A 16,898-nucleotide genomic window follows, 5' to 3' on the forward strand; every position below is an offset into this window, starting at 1 on the left:
TCGGAGGTGCAATGCGTTAAACCACCTTAGTTATTGATACTCCTCATTTCACGTTTCAGACTTCATACCGACAATAAGTGCAAATACTCGAGTCTGATACAGCCAACTGAATTTCCAATGGTTTCGTATCGTCCAGCCCTTTACATAATAAAGAAGCGTAAAGAAACTCTGTTGTTGATTCTCGTTGAACTAATCACTGCCAGGCAGATTCTCAATCGCCGCATCACTGCGAAATTCTTCTCATTGAAAAACCGCCTAGAGTCGCTCGACGCAGTATACATATATGGATCCAAATTTGTAAGTAAGTATACATATCTTTTTTTATCCACGACGAATGAATCCATTCTGCAATTTCAATAACTCACCCAAAATAATTTATCGTCAGTCCATGTCATCAAGTACCTGCACAATCAATAAATTTGTTGAACACTTCTCAGTTATTTGAGATCCCATATACTAAATAGAACTCTTACAATTAGATAATTTGTCTATATGATATGTACTATACGTATTATGGTATAATACATTAGATTGGATTGTGTAATACACGCGAATAGAGCGGTATTGCTATCTGATGAAGTCTTTCATGACAATAAACTGGAATTAGTACATCCCGTCCTGATCAATAATTAAATGCTTAAACGAACTTACCAAGTGAAGTTCTATCATAATTGTATGAAGCGCCTCTTCCTCGAGATCAACTGGTAGTGCCCAGTAGCGTATATATGAGAGTTCTGATCCAAAGATAGCGGCGCTCCCCCCTAGCTCCCCCTAGCCCCCCCCCCCCGCCCTTCTACGATTCACGGCGCTCTCTCTCTCTCTCACCCCCCCCCCCCCCCCCCCGCCGATCATTTTCGCGGTTTGCCCCAAGATGGCTATTTTCATAGGATTTGATACACACACACACACACACAAAATAATTCCCGTCGAGACTTGTTTGGCGCCGGAAAGCCGCACATAAATCGGATAGGGTAAAAACCCGCTAGATCTATTGAAAAAATTCCAGGAAATGACCCCTGAAGGAAGGTTTAAAATGGTGCTTTGAATGCTTTCAACAGTTTATTTATTTTAACATCAATTACATTTAGTTTTCTTATTGTATTCTCAATTATCTTATTCTAAATTTTAACGAGTAAAATTATACATATTATTTTCAATATCCATATCAATTAAACATATTATTATTCCAAAATTGACTTATACCAATTTTTTAACAGTACCACTGATCGGATTATATTCAACAATGCGATCATGCAAGATCATGCAGTAGGCAGAAGTGTGTGGTGGGAACGTAGTGCTAGAGTCAAATTCCAATCGAATGTCCACAGGTCCAGTTTTCAATGTTTCGTTCTGCTTGGAGCAATCGATGACGATAAGGGGAGCTTGGTTTATAAATTCACGCCTCGATAGCAAAGGCTCAGCTTCTTTGTTATAGTAGCTCATTTGAAACCGAACATACATATCATAGAGAATGGCGTATTGATTATTGTATATATCAATATTCATATTTCCGTAGGGATAGCACTGTGAGTTGAGGAAGAGCTTTACATCTCTGATCCGACAATGATCAAGTACGCCAGCATTTTTCAGCGGCTCGTTTCTCCTTGCAGCTTGAAATCCTAGAACAACATATCTCGGCTTCTCAAGCTGCGTCGATGTCTTGACTGACCATATATGCCGCGTTGTTGATGGGAGCATCGGATACACGTACGTTTCCCAAGAACGAAAACTCATGGATATGGCCGGATGCCATATTACTTACTACAATTTTACGAGCCTATGGTTCGACCCACTACATCGTGCTTTTGGAACAATGTTCAGTACAACCTCGAACAATCGAAAAAAGTTGGATTGTCAAAAAGTGGGGGGCTAGTCAAAAATTCTTTTTCCCTTTTGGTAGGCCCGCTATTGAACTTACGACTTGACCGTTTTGGAACAATGTTCAGTACAACGAGAACAACCTGGAACAATCGAGAAAAGTTGGATTCTCAAAAAGTGTGGGGCTAGTCAAAAATTCCTTTTTCCTTTTGGTAGACCCGCCGTTGAACTTACAACTTCACCGTTTTGGAACATCGTTTAGAACAACTAGAACAAACCGGAACAACAAAAAAAAGTTCGATTTTTCAAAAATGGGGGGCTCGGTCTAAAAACGGTAGCGTTTTTCAATTGTGTTACACGAGTTATCAATATCAAGTTTTGGAACAATGTAGAACAAACTTCGATCAATCTGGAACAATTTCCGAAAATTCTGATTGCTCAAAATGGGGGGCTAACTTCACGTAGGTCAAATACGGTGCAGCTGTGAAAGTTTGCTCGGGCAATAAGCGTTCTCGCACCACCTCTTCCCTCCCATTTTGTGACCAATTTAACATCTTTATGATTTCGCACATTCTCCATAGTCTTGCCGAACACGGCGTTATTCATGAGTTTGTAAAAGTTTTTCTCAAATTCATTCCTAGATTGCTTACGCATGTCTGTATTGAGCGTGATGTACGGCTCGAGCCATGGAGATTGTGCAAACTTCAAAACTCTGTACATTTTCGTTACTTTTAATCCTAAACTCAAACACTGTTTCAAATTCCTATAGTGCAATATATACTTTGTTTTGGGGTGAAGGGTGGTCGCGAGTTTATCATTTTTACTACCTGGAGGAGTAAAATGTTCGGGACAAAGAGGTAAGTCTTTGTGATCCTCGTGGAGTTCTACAGGGTAGTCCAAATCTACCTCCAGAAAGTAACCGATCGGCGAATCGTCCGGATGGTTCGTTATATCGATCTGCTGATACTCCCACTCGAACGAACCGATTGGTAAATGCACGCTCATAGCTACACCGTACAAGTTATTCACGTCAAAATACATGAGATACGATTCCGCTTTGTTTGGATCAAAATCTGTTCCCATGAATCTATTATTGGCCCGAGCGTGTCGATTAGAACATTGTGCTACGCCGCCTCGAATGGCTCTTTCAATAAATAACACCATTTCAGGATTGTCTGAAAGTTGCAAATTTACATTAGTATGCTTGAGCATCGCGTCAAAAGCAAGTCCCGGTGCAGTGTAGTAGTGCAACGGATCTAAATCGTATGTTTTGAAGCAGCTAGCGCGGAAATTTTCGAAAATATCGGCAAGCAAAAAAACATCGGTCTTTAAATATAAATTTGAATAGCCCCCCAATGACTCTAAATGGAATTCCTCCCAAACAGTTTTCGCGTGCTCGTAATCGGTGTCTGAAATATTTGCATCGCAGAGGTGCGAGTAGAAATGCTTCTTTGCAGGTAATCGCGGTTCATCGAGTTTCCCCCAACAATCGACGTATTCATAGGGAAAAACGCCTTTGCGGGTCATCAAACTGAACTGAGTCGGGTTATTATAAAATTTACGTGTTATGGGCTTGTCTGCATCATTCAAATATTTGGAAAGTTTATCGATGCTGCTAGCCATAAATCGAAACGAATCGACGAATCTCAATTGCATCATTGTTCCATCGACGCGTTTCGTGAAGGATATATATTTTTCCTTATTTATGGGTAGTAGTGTAATTTTACCGGGGAAAGTTGACGCGAGGGATTTTATTAAAAAGTGAGAATCGTAACCGGACAAATTGTGGAAAACTATTGGAATTGTGTGCGACTCTCTGAAATTCAAATTACACCGATTACACAGGCCAACACGAATTTTGACTTTGATCAGAGGGTATGAAATTTCGATAGATTTATCGACAGTTGGATGAAAAAAATGTATATGCCCTGAAAAAGTTTGCTTTTCTATCCAGGAGAACGGTTGAAGTGTATTTTAGAAAATCGGTAGTTAAAATTTTTATTTATTGATAACTAGAAACAAATATATTTGTATGTAATTTTTATCAACTTTGACTATCATATCAAATTACAAAATAGTGGAAAAAAGTTTGAAAGTGAACCCTATTACTTTTTCTTTCATGTTCATAAGTACTTTTTTTACTAAACCCCAAATGTAGTCACCCATCATATTTTCGTTGTATTGGCCCTGATAACGTTGTTCGAAGTTCATAATATCTTGATGAAAACGTTCTCCTTGTTCTTCTGAGCACGCCTCCATGTTGTTTTCAAATTTATCTAAATGAGCATGCAGCATATGTACTTTTAGAGATATTTTGCAACCCATGGTTATAAAGTTTTTTAACATATTTTCAACTAGAACTTGGTAATTTTCATTTTTGTTATTCCCTAAAAATCCAAAGACTACTGCTTTAAAACTATTCCAAACTTTTTTTTTGGCGGTATATTTTAAATGTTCCAGAACTATTTAATATTTCTACGATAACTGAAAAGAATGTATTATTATCAAAACTACTACAAAAGCAAAGTTTATATGGACTATGGGTACTTTTCCTTTATTTTGGAGCATAATGAAAAGAAAAATCATAAAATAAATTTTAGGAAACGGACGAAAAATTTGTATGTAGAGTTGTGTTATGAGCAGGACCACGATATTTACCCGTGAAGTGACAGTGATCGTAACACTTTTTCTCCTCAGGGGTAAACGGTTTTTCGCAAATATAGCAATTCTTTGCGCGTATGTGACGATCGCGTTGCACTTGAGTAAGAGACTTCATCGGAATTATGTTTTTGATGCGTGACTCTACTTGAATTGATAAATCTTTAAGCTGTTGCATAAACCAATCTATGCAATCGACACCGCGTTTACCGTGGAACCCCGACAAAGTCTCATCGTACGCGCAATGTACATAGTACGCTACACTGTGCGGGATATGCTTTTGAATTTCACAAGTCTTACGAGTTTCAAATTCATCTACAGGTTTAGGGATTAATATACATTCGAGATCGGCGTATACGACAAATGGGACGGTGCCTTTGTTTTGAAAATTGGAAAATACTAAATCTTTACACTTGGGAAATTCCATGCGTACTTTATTTAGCATAATACAATCTTGCCGATGATTGTCGTAGGCGTGTTTCACGCTAAAGTGGCACAAACAATTGTCACATAAAAACAGTCGACCATCATGATCAGACAATTGTTTGCTCACCAATCGTGAAAGATCTTTAATCCACGCAAAGTGGAATCTCGGTGCAAACTCACCAGTCGTATCGTCTTCCGGATTACTCTCAACCATTAGAAGACGAATCGTGTCAATGTTTACGCTATGCAAATTTTTACTCAAATAAATTGGCACGATGACGCTTTCATTTGATTTTGCATGATGCGAAAAAGTTTGAGATTCTATACCATATACATTGATGCGCAAATTATTCAATCTCTCAAGCTTTTTCACATCATGTAGAGTAGCAGGGAATTTGATACCTGTACAGTCCAACTCGGAAATATATCGATGATAACGGCTAGTCCTTTCAGCGTGGGTGTTGACTGGGTGGAGGGCTGCTATGACGGACCAGAGAAGACATCTTTCGTCCTCGTTCCTCACGTTGATCACAGCCTTCTTCCGTTGAATGTCTTGGGGCAGCTCGATGAATGTTGAAGCCCCCGCGGCGAGAGGCTGGTAGCGATTGATATTTACAGCGATGTTGAGGATCTCAATCATACTCCAGCCGGAATCACGTTGCTCGAAATCTTCCACCTTTGATAGCAGATCACCCCGTGCACGTGTAAACCAACCATTTATATGGCTCGATGGGAGAAGAATCGTCACGTTGGAGGTGTTGAAACTCTTAACTTCGGTGGAGATCTCTTCGTGCTTGGCATTTTCGAATTTGCTCGATAACATGAGGTTAACCTTCACATTTCCCTCCTCGCGCAGTATCAGCTCCAACTTCTCGGTGACGACGCGCTGCACATCGTCCAGAAAGCCGTCCAAATTTTTATGACGGAGATTTGTGACAACCCTCGTTCTGATTCGACTGGCAAAAGCGCTATTCACGTCGTCCCATTGTACACCCGCAGGAGTACCGATATTTCCACCCGTCACCACTGTGCGCTGCTGCAACTGCTTGATCTTCGTCACCCAAGATTGCAGGAGTGCGATCGTATGTTGGATTCGTATTTTCGCACCAACGGTTGTTCCTCGTTGCATGGAAATATCGCGCAGAACTTGGATATTTGCAATTCCAATATGAGTCCAATGATTGATGACAGCGTCATTCTCTTCTCCGGGTGGTTGCTCTCTCAGCAAATTGTACGTCCCCTCCATCTGCTCCGCAAGTCCCATATACGCTTCGACTGACATGACTTTGAAGTTGATATAAGCTGAACTTTGTATAACTTTTTTGACTTGCACGTATCGTGTAAGACTGATGAGTCTGCATCGGATGCGTTGAGCTTATGTATAGGCCGATAGATCGCGAGAATTTGGGAACGGTGCGCACTGCGTTCTGCGCATCTCAGAGGGAAAAATTACGTCAGTGACGACTGGGCCCACCCTTTACCCATCCCGCCATCCCTAAATTTTTAGGTTTTATTGCCCTCCCGACTCTGCAGAGATGATGAAATTCATGTAAAAAATGACGTCAGAGGCGACGGGGTCCGCAGTCCCCCTCCCACCATCCCTAAATTTTTGGTGTTTATTGCTCGTTTGAAGTGACCCGCTTCCGCAGCTGCATCTTGCCTAAAAGCGTGTTGGAACAGGTTTTCACCCTCTCCCCCTCCCCCTCTCCACGAACCCACTGCCGCCTAATGCAGTTTTTGGGTTTTATGAGTCGTTAAGCAGCGTGGGCCATGTGGTGGGAAAAATCGGTCAACGAAAAGCGGGTGGCGAACAGTGTTTGGTGTGAGAAAAATCTTATCTTGCCCGCTCTTCACCGGATGGTATGTGCACATGTAGTTTTTGGGTTTTACGACTCTTCATAGCGAGCAAGTCCGAGCCTGCACATCCCCAACCATATTAGCGTGGGGTATGCAACGGAAAGCTGGCGAGCTCTTGAGAAAATTTTCTCCTAGCTTATACCGCCTCCCCCGCGTCTTTCGTCTGTATGTCACGCGGTGCATGCTCTACGAATGATTGGCCGGCTGGGTTTTGCTCGGTGGAGGGTGGGTGCGAGTCCTTTAATATAAATTCGAACAGCGGTTTGAAACCTCTCTGGTAATTTTGAAAAATCCTTCGTGTGAAAACAGGCGTTTTTGATAAAGTGAGCTGTGAGAAAGAAAAAAAAAATCGGTGTTCATTTGAAAAATCTCAAGACTTCAACGAGTTTATATTTTTTGTGAGTACTTTATAGAATACACATATATACGATGTATATATTGTATATGGTGCTACGCCAATCCTCTTACGATACTGTGAATGTTGATTTGAATTCCGTAATGATTATCGCATTTGATTAGTACGTTAACAAAGTTTTTTCGATTTGTTTTAACTTTTCTGTATTCCCTATCATCGTATCCATAAAAATTCTGGAAAAATTTTAGAATCGTATTGAAAAAAAAAAAAAAAAATGAACGGATGGAAAAGAGGATCATCAGACTCCCCACCCAATTCACCACCACGATCGCCAACTTATAAGCGGGTGTACAGAGAGGTGACTTACGACAAGGAGGAGGAGGAGGATGATGAAATGATCGATAGTGATGCCGATACGTTGATTATCGACACCGAGCAATGTAATTACAACAGTGCTGGTGATGATGATCGCGAGTTTGAACAAAATTTGGCTGGCGAGCATCATCTAGAATCATCACCATCACCGACTGATGCAGAGGATGAGGAGGATGAGGAGGAGGATGAGGGGGAGGCGGAGGTGGAGGGTGTTTGGAATGGTGGTGATGGTGATGACGAGTGGGTGGAGGTGAACGTACGGGAAGTGGGCGTTGAGTTTGATAATGATTTTCACGGTTGCGAAGACGCACGCATCGGATTCGGTTTACTTCTGGATCAGATTGATCAAATCCGTCAAATGCTGGGAGACATCGATAGAGCTGACGATGATGGTTATTATTCGGACGAGGATTGGTGTGTAGCACTACATTAAAATAAAATTCTAGTATCTTCCACACCTTCTCCGTATCACTCATTTTGAATAGGTGGAAACTTTTTTGAATTGGAGATTTATCATGCATATAAATGATGAGTGCAGCAGCATCAACTTTTCTATTTCGGCTTGCTCTTTTTACAGATTTTTCATCGCGAATCAATTTTGGAAAGAAAAAAAATGTCATCTCATTCGAGTGATGATGACGATGAGTGGTCGAGCGTTGATTGGGGCGAGGATGAGGAGGCTGAGGAAGAGATAATTATAGGCTTTTCCGAAGCAACACGCGAGTTCTCGTTGGAGGAGCTTCGGGATCTCGTTGAGGATGCGCGAGCTGCTCGAGTGAGACCAAACAGCCAATATTATATAAATTACGGTGATATATGTATGGAAATAATTGTAGAAAAATGGGCGAATGAAACTATCGTAATAATTATAGATGTCGAAAATAGCGAAGATGATGATGATGAAAATGTTAACGAACAGGATAACGATAATGATTTTATGGATTATTTCGAGGAATAAACCACGCTAAATTCATAATTATTGATTATATATTTTTCACAAGTAAAAATTCATAACATTTACATTTTGTATGATGAGAATGAGTGAAAGTTATAAAGATACATATTTGTAATGTATCCTATTTATAGATTATAATTTTATCGAATAATAAATTTTTTTAATTCTATGTATAAGCTATCATATAATTGAGATTAATTCTATTGAATATTCCACATATAAACCCGAATATAATTGTATATATTGTAACAAATTCTATTGTTATTTTGGTAAATATAGTCCATATTATCTATACACACGATTGTAACCTAAACAGTCTTTAATTAGAGGATTCGGTCCATCCACGATATCGCCATCGGGTCCTGGTGTGTAATGTATGCTACATCTGCGGAAACTTGCGATGACGTAGTCCATTTTCATATTCTCTGGTAGTTTATCCCACGCATCATTGATGGAGTTTGATGCGAACGTGCGGATAAATTCTTTTGGTAAAAAAGCTATATCCTCGGACATCATTCCCCTTAAACCGTCCAATTCTTTGTACAGACGGAAGGATTTCTCGAGGGAGCTGGTACACTCCTTCGAATACCAACTCCTTAGTCGCTGCACATTTTCAAAGGTGCAATTGTATGCCGGGGTGTATTCAGAGTTGTCATCATACCAAATTGAGCCTGGCGCTGCTGCTTGCTGGAGGTTATTCGCTGGAGAGTATCCATGGTTCGCGTCGTGCCACGATGCCGCTTCCATATACCTCAATTTTTCCATTGCAGGGGGTATGATATGCAAATCTTCCATATTAATAACCCTCGTTGTACCATCGACGTACTCCGTCAGCCATGCTTTCTTCTCCGCCCTTTTGACGTATACGTAACACGCATTTTCAACCATTTTTCTCACAATCTTCGTCACATCCTCGTGAGATTTGTTGCCCGCATTCCATGATATTCCGTGGTGATTGCGTGTCAACCATACATTGGTAGCTCTACATTCAAGTGGTAAGCTTGCCAAATCATAGGGCGGCTTGAAAATGATGTAATCCAGACCCGACCCGTTTACATTCACGACTGCGACTTCCTTGGGTACAAACTTCATGTTATGACCGATAAAACATTGCACGTCTAGGATCATCGCCATATTGAGGAGTGGGAATGTTGCGCTCGATTATATACTGACGGATGGTATGTGGAAGACTGACTATTCCATCTCCAGCACACCCGCTTTTACCCCCCTCGTGGATGAATTTTGTGGAAGTAGAGGGGGATCGCATAGTTCATTTAAGGCACATAACTGCATGAAAATTCAAACTTGTTAAATTCTCCACCAAGGTATTTCATTTGCAGACGATTTTCCCCGGCCATGCTACACATTTCAGTCAGCTGACTGGAATCTTCTTGTAGAACTCTTACGATTCTCGGTGGTAAGAAGACGTTGTATTCTCCATCGATCGTCGCCAGAACACGTACCCCGAATTTTGTTTTAACCAGTCGTAACCCGGTGACGTCATACACTCCCCCAATTTCGAGTTCCGACATCTTCTTGGTTGGCAGATTCTCCAAGCGGCTGACGTGGTTAACTTTTGCTAGATCCATCGCGTTTCGAGGTTATTTCATGAGCGAGAACAGTTCACAATGAGAATACGATGAGAACAGAATGACGATCACGATAGACGTACGCTTTATATGTATACCACCCACCCCCACTACAATTTTTCCATTGGACAAGTCTTGACAGGAATTATTTTTTGTGTGTGTATGTGTGTGTTTGTGTGTGTGTGTGTCAAATCCTATGAAAATAGCCATCTTGCGGCAAACCGCGAAAATGATCGGAGGGGGGGGGAGCGTGAGAGAGAGAGCGCCGTGAGTCGGGGGGGGGGGGGGCTATGGGGGAGCTAGGGGGGAGCGCCGCCATCTTTGGATCAGAACTCTCATATATACACTACTGTGCCCCTACTCCACACCGATGTCGCCACATATTTCATAGTTATATATCGAAAAAGTTGGCCCTGCACTCTTGTCCCCTAGATCTAGTCATTCTTTGAAAGCGTTGCCGTTGTATTAGGGGTATGTCATCGTGTATTAGATGGGTATTTTTGGGTGGGTGTTGATCATCTCGGAAGAGGCGCTTCATACAATTATGATAGAAGTTCACTTGGTAAGTTCGTTTAATCATTTAATTGTATTACGCGCCTCTTCCTCGAGATCAACTGGTAGACGTTTAAAGCTAATAACGGCAACCAATATTATTTATTAGTTTTGTGTTACACGTTGTGTCTCAACACTACTCATGTTATTGCGAGTTAAAGATCGCTACTAATGTTATTGCGAGTTTAAGATCGCTCGTGCGTGAGAATCCTTATCTCTACTGACATTTAAATGATAAAATTTTGCGAAGGTTTCAGATCCCGTTGTCCAGCCTGCAGTTTTTCTTATCGTTTCTATATCGATGTTGTTTCTTTTCGCTGCAGACGTGGATGCGTGACGTGTGCTGTGTGCTGTAAATTTGTCCGTATTTACTCCGCTATTTTTCAATGTTAATTTGACCCATCGACTCAGGGTTTGCGATGAGACGGCTTGAAATGGTTTTTTGAACGATAGGAAGAGATCTATCGTGCAGCCGCTTGAGGTTTTTGTTCTCTCCAGATAGTTTTGTAAGGCTGATGCCGAACAAAGTTTTTCGTCTTCCGCGTAGAAGGGTATGATTAATAGCGGCTGTTTTCGATTAGCGCCCATAGTTTTGATTCGATCCGGGATTCTAATCTCGAACGCATTTCCCACTCTTTGAACATTCTCGATGTTTATTTTTGAGTATGTTTGCATCCTATGTCCCGTGATTAAGGCTAGCAGGGTAATCAGTTTCGTGGTTAAATCTTTCAGCGAGAGATCTTCATTTTTTGGCAGAGACTTGAAATAATTAAGAACAATCTTTGGTTCCCAGATTGAATCGTATTTCGGTCTCGTTGGTCTCAAGCTGTGTACTGCTTTGAAAAACCTTTTGATGTGGTAATCTTGTCCCACTTCCGGCCCGATAATAAGCGAAATTGCGGATCTAAGGGTGTTGAGCGACCCATGGGAGGCTCCCGTGTCGTATGTTTTTGCGAGGAACTTTAAAATATCTGACACCGTTGCTTCGTATGGAGAAATATTATTCTCGGAGCAATGGATCCACCAGCGTTTTAACGCACCGTCATATTGTTTAAGCGACGATTCGCTTACGGATATCATGATCTGGATTGCTGTTTCTGGTAATTTTCTCCTTTCGAATGCCTGCTCGATAGCTTTCCGGCAACCAAGGAAATGTTCTGCCAAATTGCGTGAGGTTCCCTGTTAGAACAAATTATTAAGTTAATGTTAGGTTTGAAGACAATGGGCTCTGCAACGAGCATTGCCTGAAATTTGGGATACCAGGGTTGAGCTGGCCACTTTGGTACTACTACGATCCCTTGCGCTTCTTCGCGTTCGATTTTTTGTAGTGTGCGTAAAATTAGTGAAAAGGGTAGAAAAGCGTAGAAATATTGGTTCCATGGGACCGTAAAAGCGTCTACCGCTACAGACCCAGGGTCTCTTCGCCAAGAAATATATTTTTTGCATTTCGCGTTTTTTCGACTCGCAAATAAGTCTATCTCAGGCATTCCGAATTTTTCAACAGTCGTTCGAAAAGTTGTGTTTTCTAATTCGAATTCGGTTTCCGGTTCCAATCTGCGGGATTCTTCATCCGCTTCTACGTTCATTTTTGAACTTATATAAGACGCAAATACCCATATGTTTTTATTTTCGCACCAATCCCAGATATTTCTTGTTACTTTGTTTAAGTGGGGGAATTTAATTCCTCCTTCTCGATTGATGTACGAGATCGCGGTTGCATTGTCTATTCTAAGAAGTATCTGACGGTTTTCTAAGTTTTTCGCGAAGCATTTGAGGCCAAAAAAGGCTGCCAATAACTCGAGGTAATTTATATGGGACAGACGCTCGTTCTCATTCCAGTGTCCGTGAGATCTTTCACCTTTGCAAAATACTCCCCATCTCGATAGTAAGGCCTCCGAAAAGATCTCAAGAGTAAAATTCGAATCTCGAATTGGGTTTATTGAGGGTTCAATCTTTGATTCCCACCAGGTGAGATCCGGCGAAAGAGTTTCCGGTACATTCATGTATCCCTCATATTTCCCCCCGTTGGATGTGAGGGCTAAGTATTTTTCTCGCTCAAAAGCTTTAGTATGGCCCCAGCCGTAGTTGACCGCAAAGCACGCTGACACTAAAGTACCGAAGAATTGTGCGAATTCTCGAATTTTTACGGAATCTCGAGCTTTCAACTGAGCGCTTTTTTCTTTGATACTTTCTTTTTTCTATCTTGTTAATTCTACAGTCCATCGTACGGAATCAAAATAAAATCCTAAAAATTTGCAATGTTGGGACGGTGTGATTTGACTTTTATTTTCGTTTCTAATGAATCCTAGTTTTGTCAGGAGTTTGCAAGTCTCTCTGACGTTATCTTGGCACGTGGTGTACGTGTCTCCAAAAAGTAAAAAATCATCGAGTATAGCACGGACAAATATCCTCTTTTCCTCAGGTGCGAAATTATTGGTTTCATTATATTCGTAAAAACCAACGGAGCGACGCTAAGGCCGAACGGCAAACATGTAAATTCAAAATATTGTTGATCGAACTGAAACCGTACGTATTTTCTGTGTGTTTTCGCGAGTGGAATCAGGTAATACGCGTCTTTAAGGTCTCAAGTGGCCATAAAGCACTGAGGGCTTATGAGTCTGAGAGCCGTTTTCCGGTCTTCCATTTTGAAATGTTCTGTTATGACAAAAGCGTTCAGTTCCTTCAAATTTATAATCAACCGCTTCGAACCGTCGGGTTTCGGTCGTAGGAAAATGTTTGAGATGAATTGATTTTTTGCCGGATTACATTTAGCGATGGCTCCTTTTCCGAGCAGTACGTCTATTAGTTTTGAGGTTTCTTGTTTTTCTGAGGGGGACCGCGCGGGTTCGATACGCACCCTGTTTTGTTCGACTGTTAGTGAAAACGGTATTTCGTATCCCTCGATCCATGAAAGGATCTTTTGATCCGACGTTATTGCTCGCCAATTTTTTAAGAAAAATTGTAATTTACCTGCCGTGATACCTACAAGGTTTACCGTCGTCGGTTCTGAGAGTTGTTGTCTCTTCGCTGATACGGTTTGTGATGCGATTGGCTCGGCTGTGTTCGCTGGAATGGGTATTTCTTCTGCGCTTGAAATCCTGTGTATTTCTACCCCCCGGTCGTCCCCGATTGTGTTTTTTGCGCTTGGTAACGTGGCGGGGTCTTGAAGTTTTTTGAATTCTTTGGTGTTTGATTTTTTGTTGCAGGTTTTAGCTCATTCAGTGACCGTTCCAAGTTTTTGGCTGACCGCAACCGATCCTCGAGATCCTTTCCGCATAGCCATTCGTCTGTTGTTGAATTTTGCAGTGTGTCCTTCACCGATATTTTTAGCGGCGCTAAGATAAGGCTTCTCCTTACTGCGGTTTCTTCGCGTTGAAGATCTGCGAGAAGTCTCGCCGTGTCGCTGATCGATTCTATTAATGCAAGGTCGGCGTCGTTATCCCTTTTTATGATTGTGGCCAAAGCTTTCCCTTGAGCGGAAAGGCATGCTGCGATCCTTTCTTGTTTTGAGATGATGCGGTTATCTCGTTTTACGACCGCCTCCGCTGAGGCCGCTTTTAGCTCGGGATTCACTTTTGGCGGATCAATGAACATGCAGTTGCTTGGCGGAGGATATTTTTCGATGATTGACGTCTTGAGCTCTGGTGGCAGACCTTGTTTGAATATTTCCTCCCATCGCAACGCGATAGGTTTTGGAATTTCCGGTCCCAGGACCCTGTCTGGGGCAATCCGTTTCCCCATAGCTTTGAGGACGTTTTCTGCCAGGCCCCCTGACTCATCGACTCCTGGGGTCGGTGGTGTCTCAGCTCTCGTAGTTGTGAGATCGACGTCTTCAGCGCGTCTCGCGTCTCCCTGCGGTTCGACGACGGGTACTTCCCCGGTCGCTGTATCGTCGGCTTGTGAACCTGAGGCCCGACCTGTATGCATAAATGAGGAATATTTTCTATGTGATACATCACAGTTGCGGCTTCGTTTCAATAATGTTCGTGTAAATATATGTATACATATATATATTTATACATTTTTGCCATCGCTACAGCTTCCTCGATTGGTTGAAACCTTACGAGTGGCATCGTTTTGGATTTTCCAATTTGTTGGGCATGATTACAACTCCTCTCTAAGGGCTACAGCCCGTGCAGAGTGCCGAATTCGCTTCAGCGAAATGATCACGCTTGACGGGTAAGACGACCTAACCTGCAAAATATTTCCCTTTTCCTCTCCCATTCATGGGGATTCCGAGGACAGCGGGGAGACAACTTACCATTTTCCGTATTATTCCGTGAAAAACTGTCAGTTTCCCAGTTTCTCGTCGGGGATTCGTAGCCGCGTCTTCTCTTTTCGAGGTTATGATCTCGCGGCGAGCGCGAGTCGGGCGACGACGACGAGGCGTGTCTGCGACGCCGTTTCTTTTTCGTCTTTTTCTTCGCCAATTTTCGTTCCAATCGTTTTTCGTTTTTCCAGTAGTCCTCCGTCGTTTTCTTTTCCCGAATCTGTACTTCTGCTCCGGTTCCGGAACATTTTTAATGTTTTTTGTGCACTTTATTATTTTATTTTTTATTTTTTGATTGTGGCTTGTCAGCACACAGAAGAAGAATGACTAGATCTAGGGGACAAGGGTGCAGGGCCGACTTTTTCGATATATAACTATGAAATATGTAGCGACATCGGTGTGGAGTGGGGGCACTACCAGTTGATCTCGAGGAAGAGGCGCGTAATACAATTACCCGAATTTCTTCATTTCAAATCATATGTACCGGACTATGAGAAAAGAGTCTTGTTATGATAAATAAATATATTCCGTTGACTATGTTCAGGGACCAATTTTTAACTGTTAAAAAACTTATTAACGTGTAATGAACATATGTGCCGTTACAACTACAATCGAAATTTTATAGTATTTGAGTTAAATATAATATTCACCTCTCACTAAAATATATCTATTATTGGAAAGATACTCTAAAATTGTGGCTGATAACGCGAGAATTGATTCAAATTTTTTTTTCTTTTATCAAAAAATTGGCACTAATTGTAAAAGACTTCACTCCGTGTTATCCCACATGAAGACTTATTGACAGTTAAAAAATCTTATCTGAGGATTCAAGTTCATAAACTCACCAATCGCACGTTCCAAGCACGTTCTTTATATTTTAAACGCAGTTCGTCGGCCGAGCGATTGATTTATAATAAAAACCAGTATGACAATGCAACGGTAATGTTATGGAGCTGATATTACAACTTGGGGCATATCCGAACTTCTTCCAACATTTAAGTGTTAGTGCAGCGTGTTTTTGTTCATAAATTCCTGATCCGCATACGCGAAATTATGTTCGAGGTTAGGTGCGTGCGATGTAACATTTATTTCCGGCTCACACGTGAACATTCGGGTGTTCGTCTCACCGACTCGATTCAAACGCACGGTACGTGAAGTTCATGCCCCAACAACGACGTGCGCTTTTCGTCCGTTCCAGGTGACAGCGGTTGTATCCGTAGTACGGGAATGAGGCAACAAGGAGCTCAACATCACTGGATACGATTTTCAATAAAATAGGTGATTGATCAACTATTAATAAATATTCATCCGGTACCATTATTTGAGTAGTTTATCATTGTGTTTGATTCTTTTATACGACAGGATACTAATTCTAAAGAAATAGATGACTCATTAACTATCAACAAATCTTCATTTCACAGAAAGAAGTAAATATAAATGCGCGATTTCTTATCTACAACTAAATATTTATTTCGCCATATTCAAATATACGATTTGTTAACAGTAAATAAATCCTGTTCACTATAACAAGACTCTTTTCTCAGTTATTTGTGGTTCGATGAATAACAAGTAATATCTGTTGTTTAACCACTGTCTGGGAACTCTGACCTATTTCCTTTGGATAGATGTAGACTTCAGTTCGCCCGTAAAAGGAGCTTTGCCTACGCAGGCGTGAATCCTAAGAATGCCCAAAAATAATCGATTTTTGATTAAATCAGCCTTTTGATAGTATCAGCCTCGTAATTTCAAACGAATCTACCTCCAAGAGGCCGGAGAGGGCGACACGCCAGGGCGAGAACGATGGTCGGCGGTCCAGACCGAGAGAGAGGTGTACATGACCGAACTTCGAAGAGAACAGACGTTATTCAGAGTACAGAACTGTTTTGCAGACTGAACGTTTTATGACTCGAATCTACCTCTCTACCAAATGCCCAGTTATCAACACAGAGCAACAGGATCATTCTCAGGGCGTTTTGAATAAATCATGGACTGTCCAGAAACCTGAGTGCAAGGTATCAGCCTGCGTGGGTGCGGGATCCAGTA

At 41.6% G+C, this 16,898-nt stretch overlaps 1 protein-coding gene and 1 long non-coding RNA gene across 2 annotated transcripts in view; one reads left to right on the forward strand and one right to left on the reverse strand.

Moving 5' to 3' along the window:
- Positions 1-16,898, forward strand: part of LOC107221709 (flotillin-2) — a 533,503-nt gene that overhangs the window by 332,207 nt on the left and 184,398 nt on the right. The window lies entirely within an intron of this gene.
- On the reverse strand, positions 802-14,355 carry LOC124292853. Its single transcript, XR_006902792.1, has 3 exons — positions 14,217-14,355; positions 10,958-10,961; positions 802-812 (listed from the first exon to the last, which is right to left on the reverse strand). It is a non-coding gene; the product is annotated as an uncharacterized LOC124292853 (long non-coding RNA).

This window comes from Neodiprion lecontei, chromosome 2 (assembly GCF_021901455.1).
Source record: "Neodiprion lecontei isolate iyNeoLeco1 chromosome 2, iyNeoLeco1.1, whole genome shotgun sequence".
Lineage (NCBI taxonomy): Eukaryota > Metazoa > Arthropoda > Insecta > Hymenoptera > Diprionidae > Neodiprion > Neodiprion lecontei.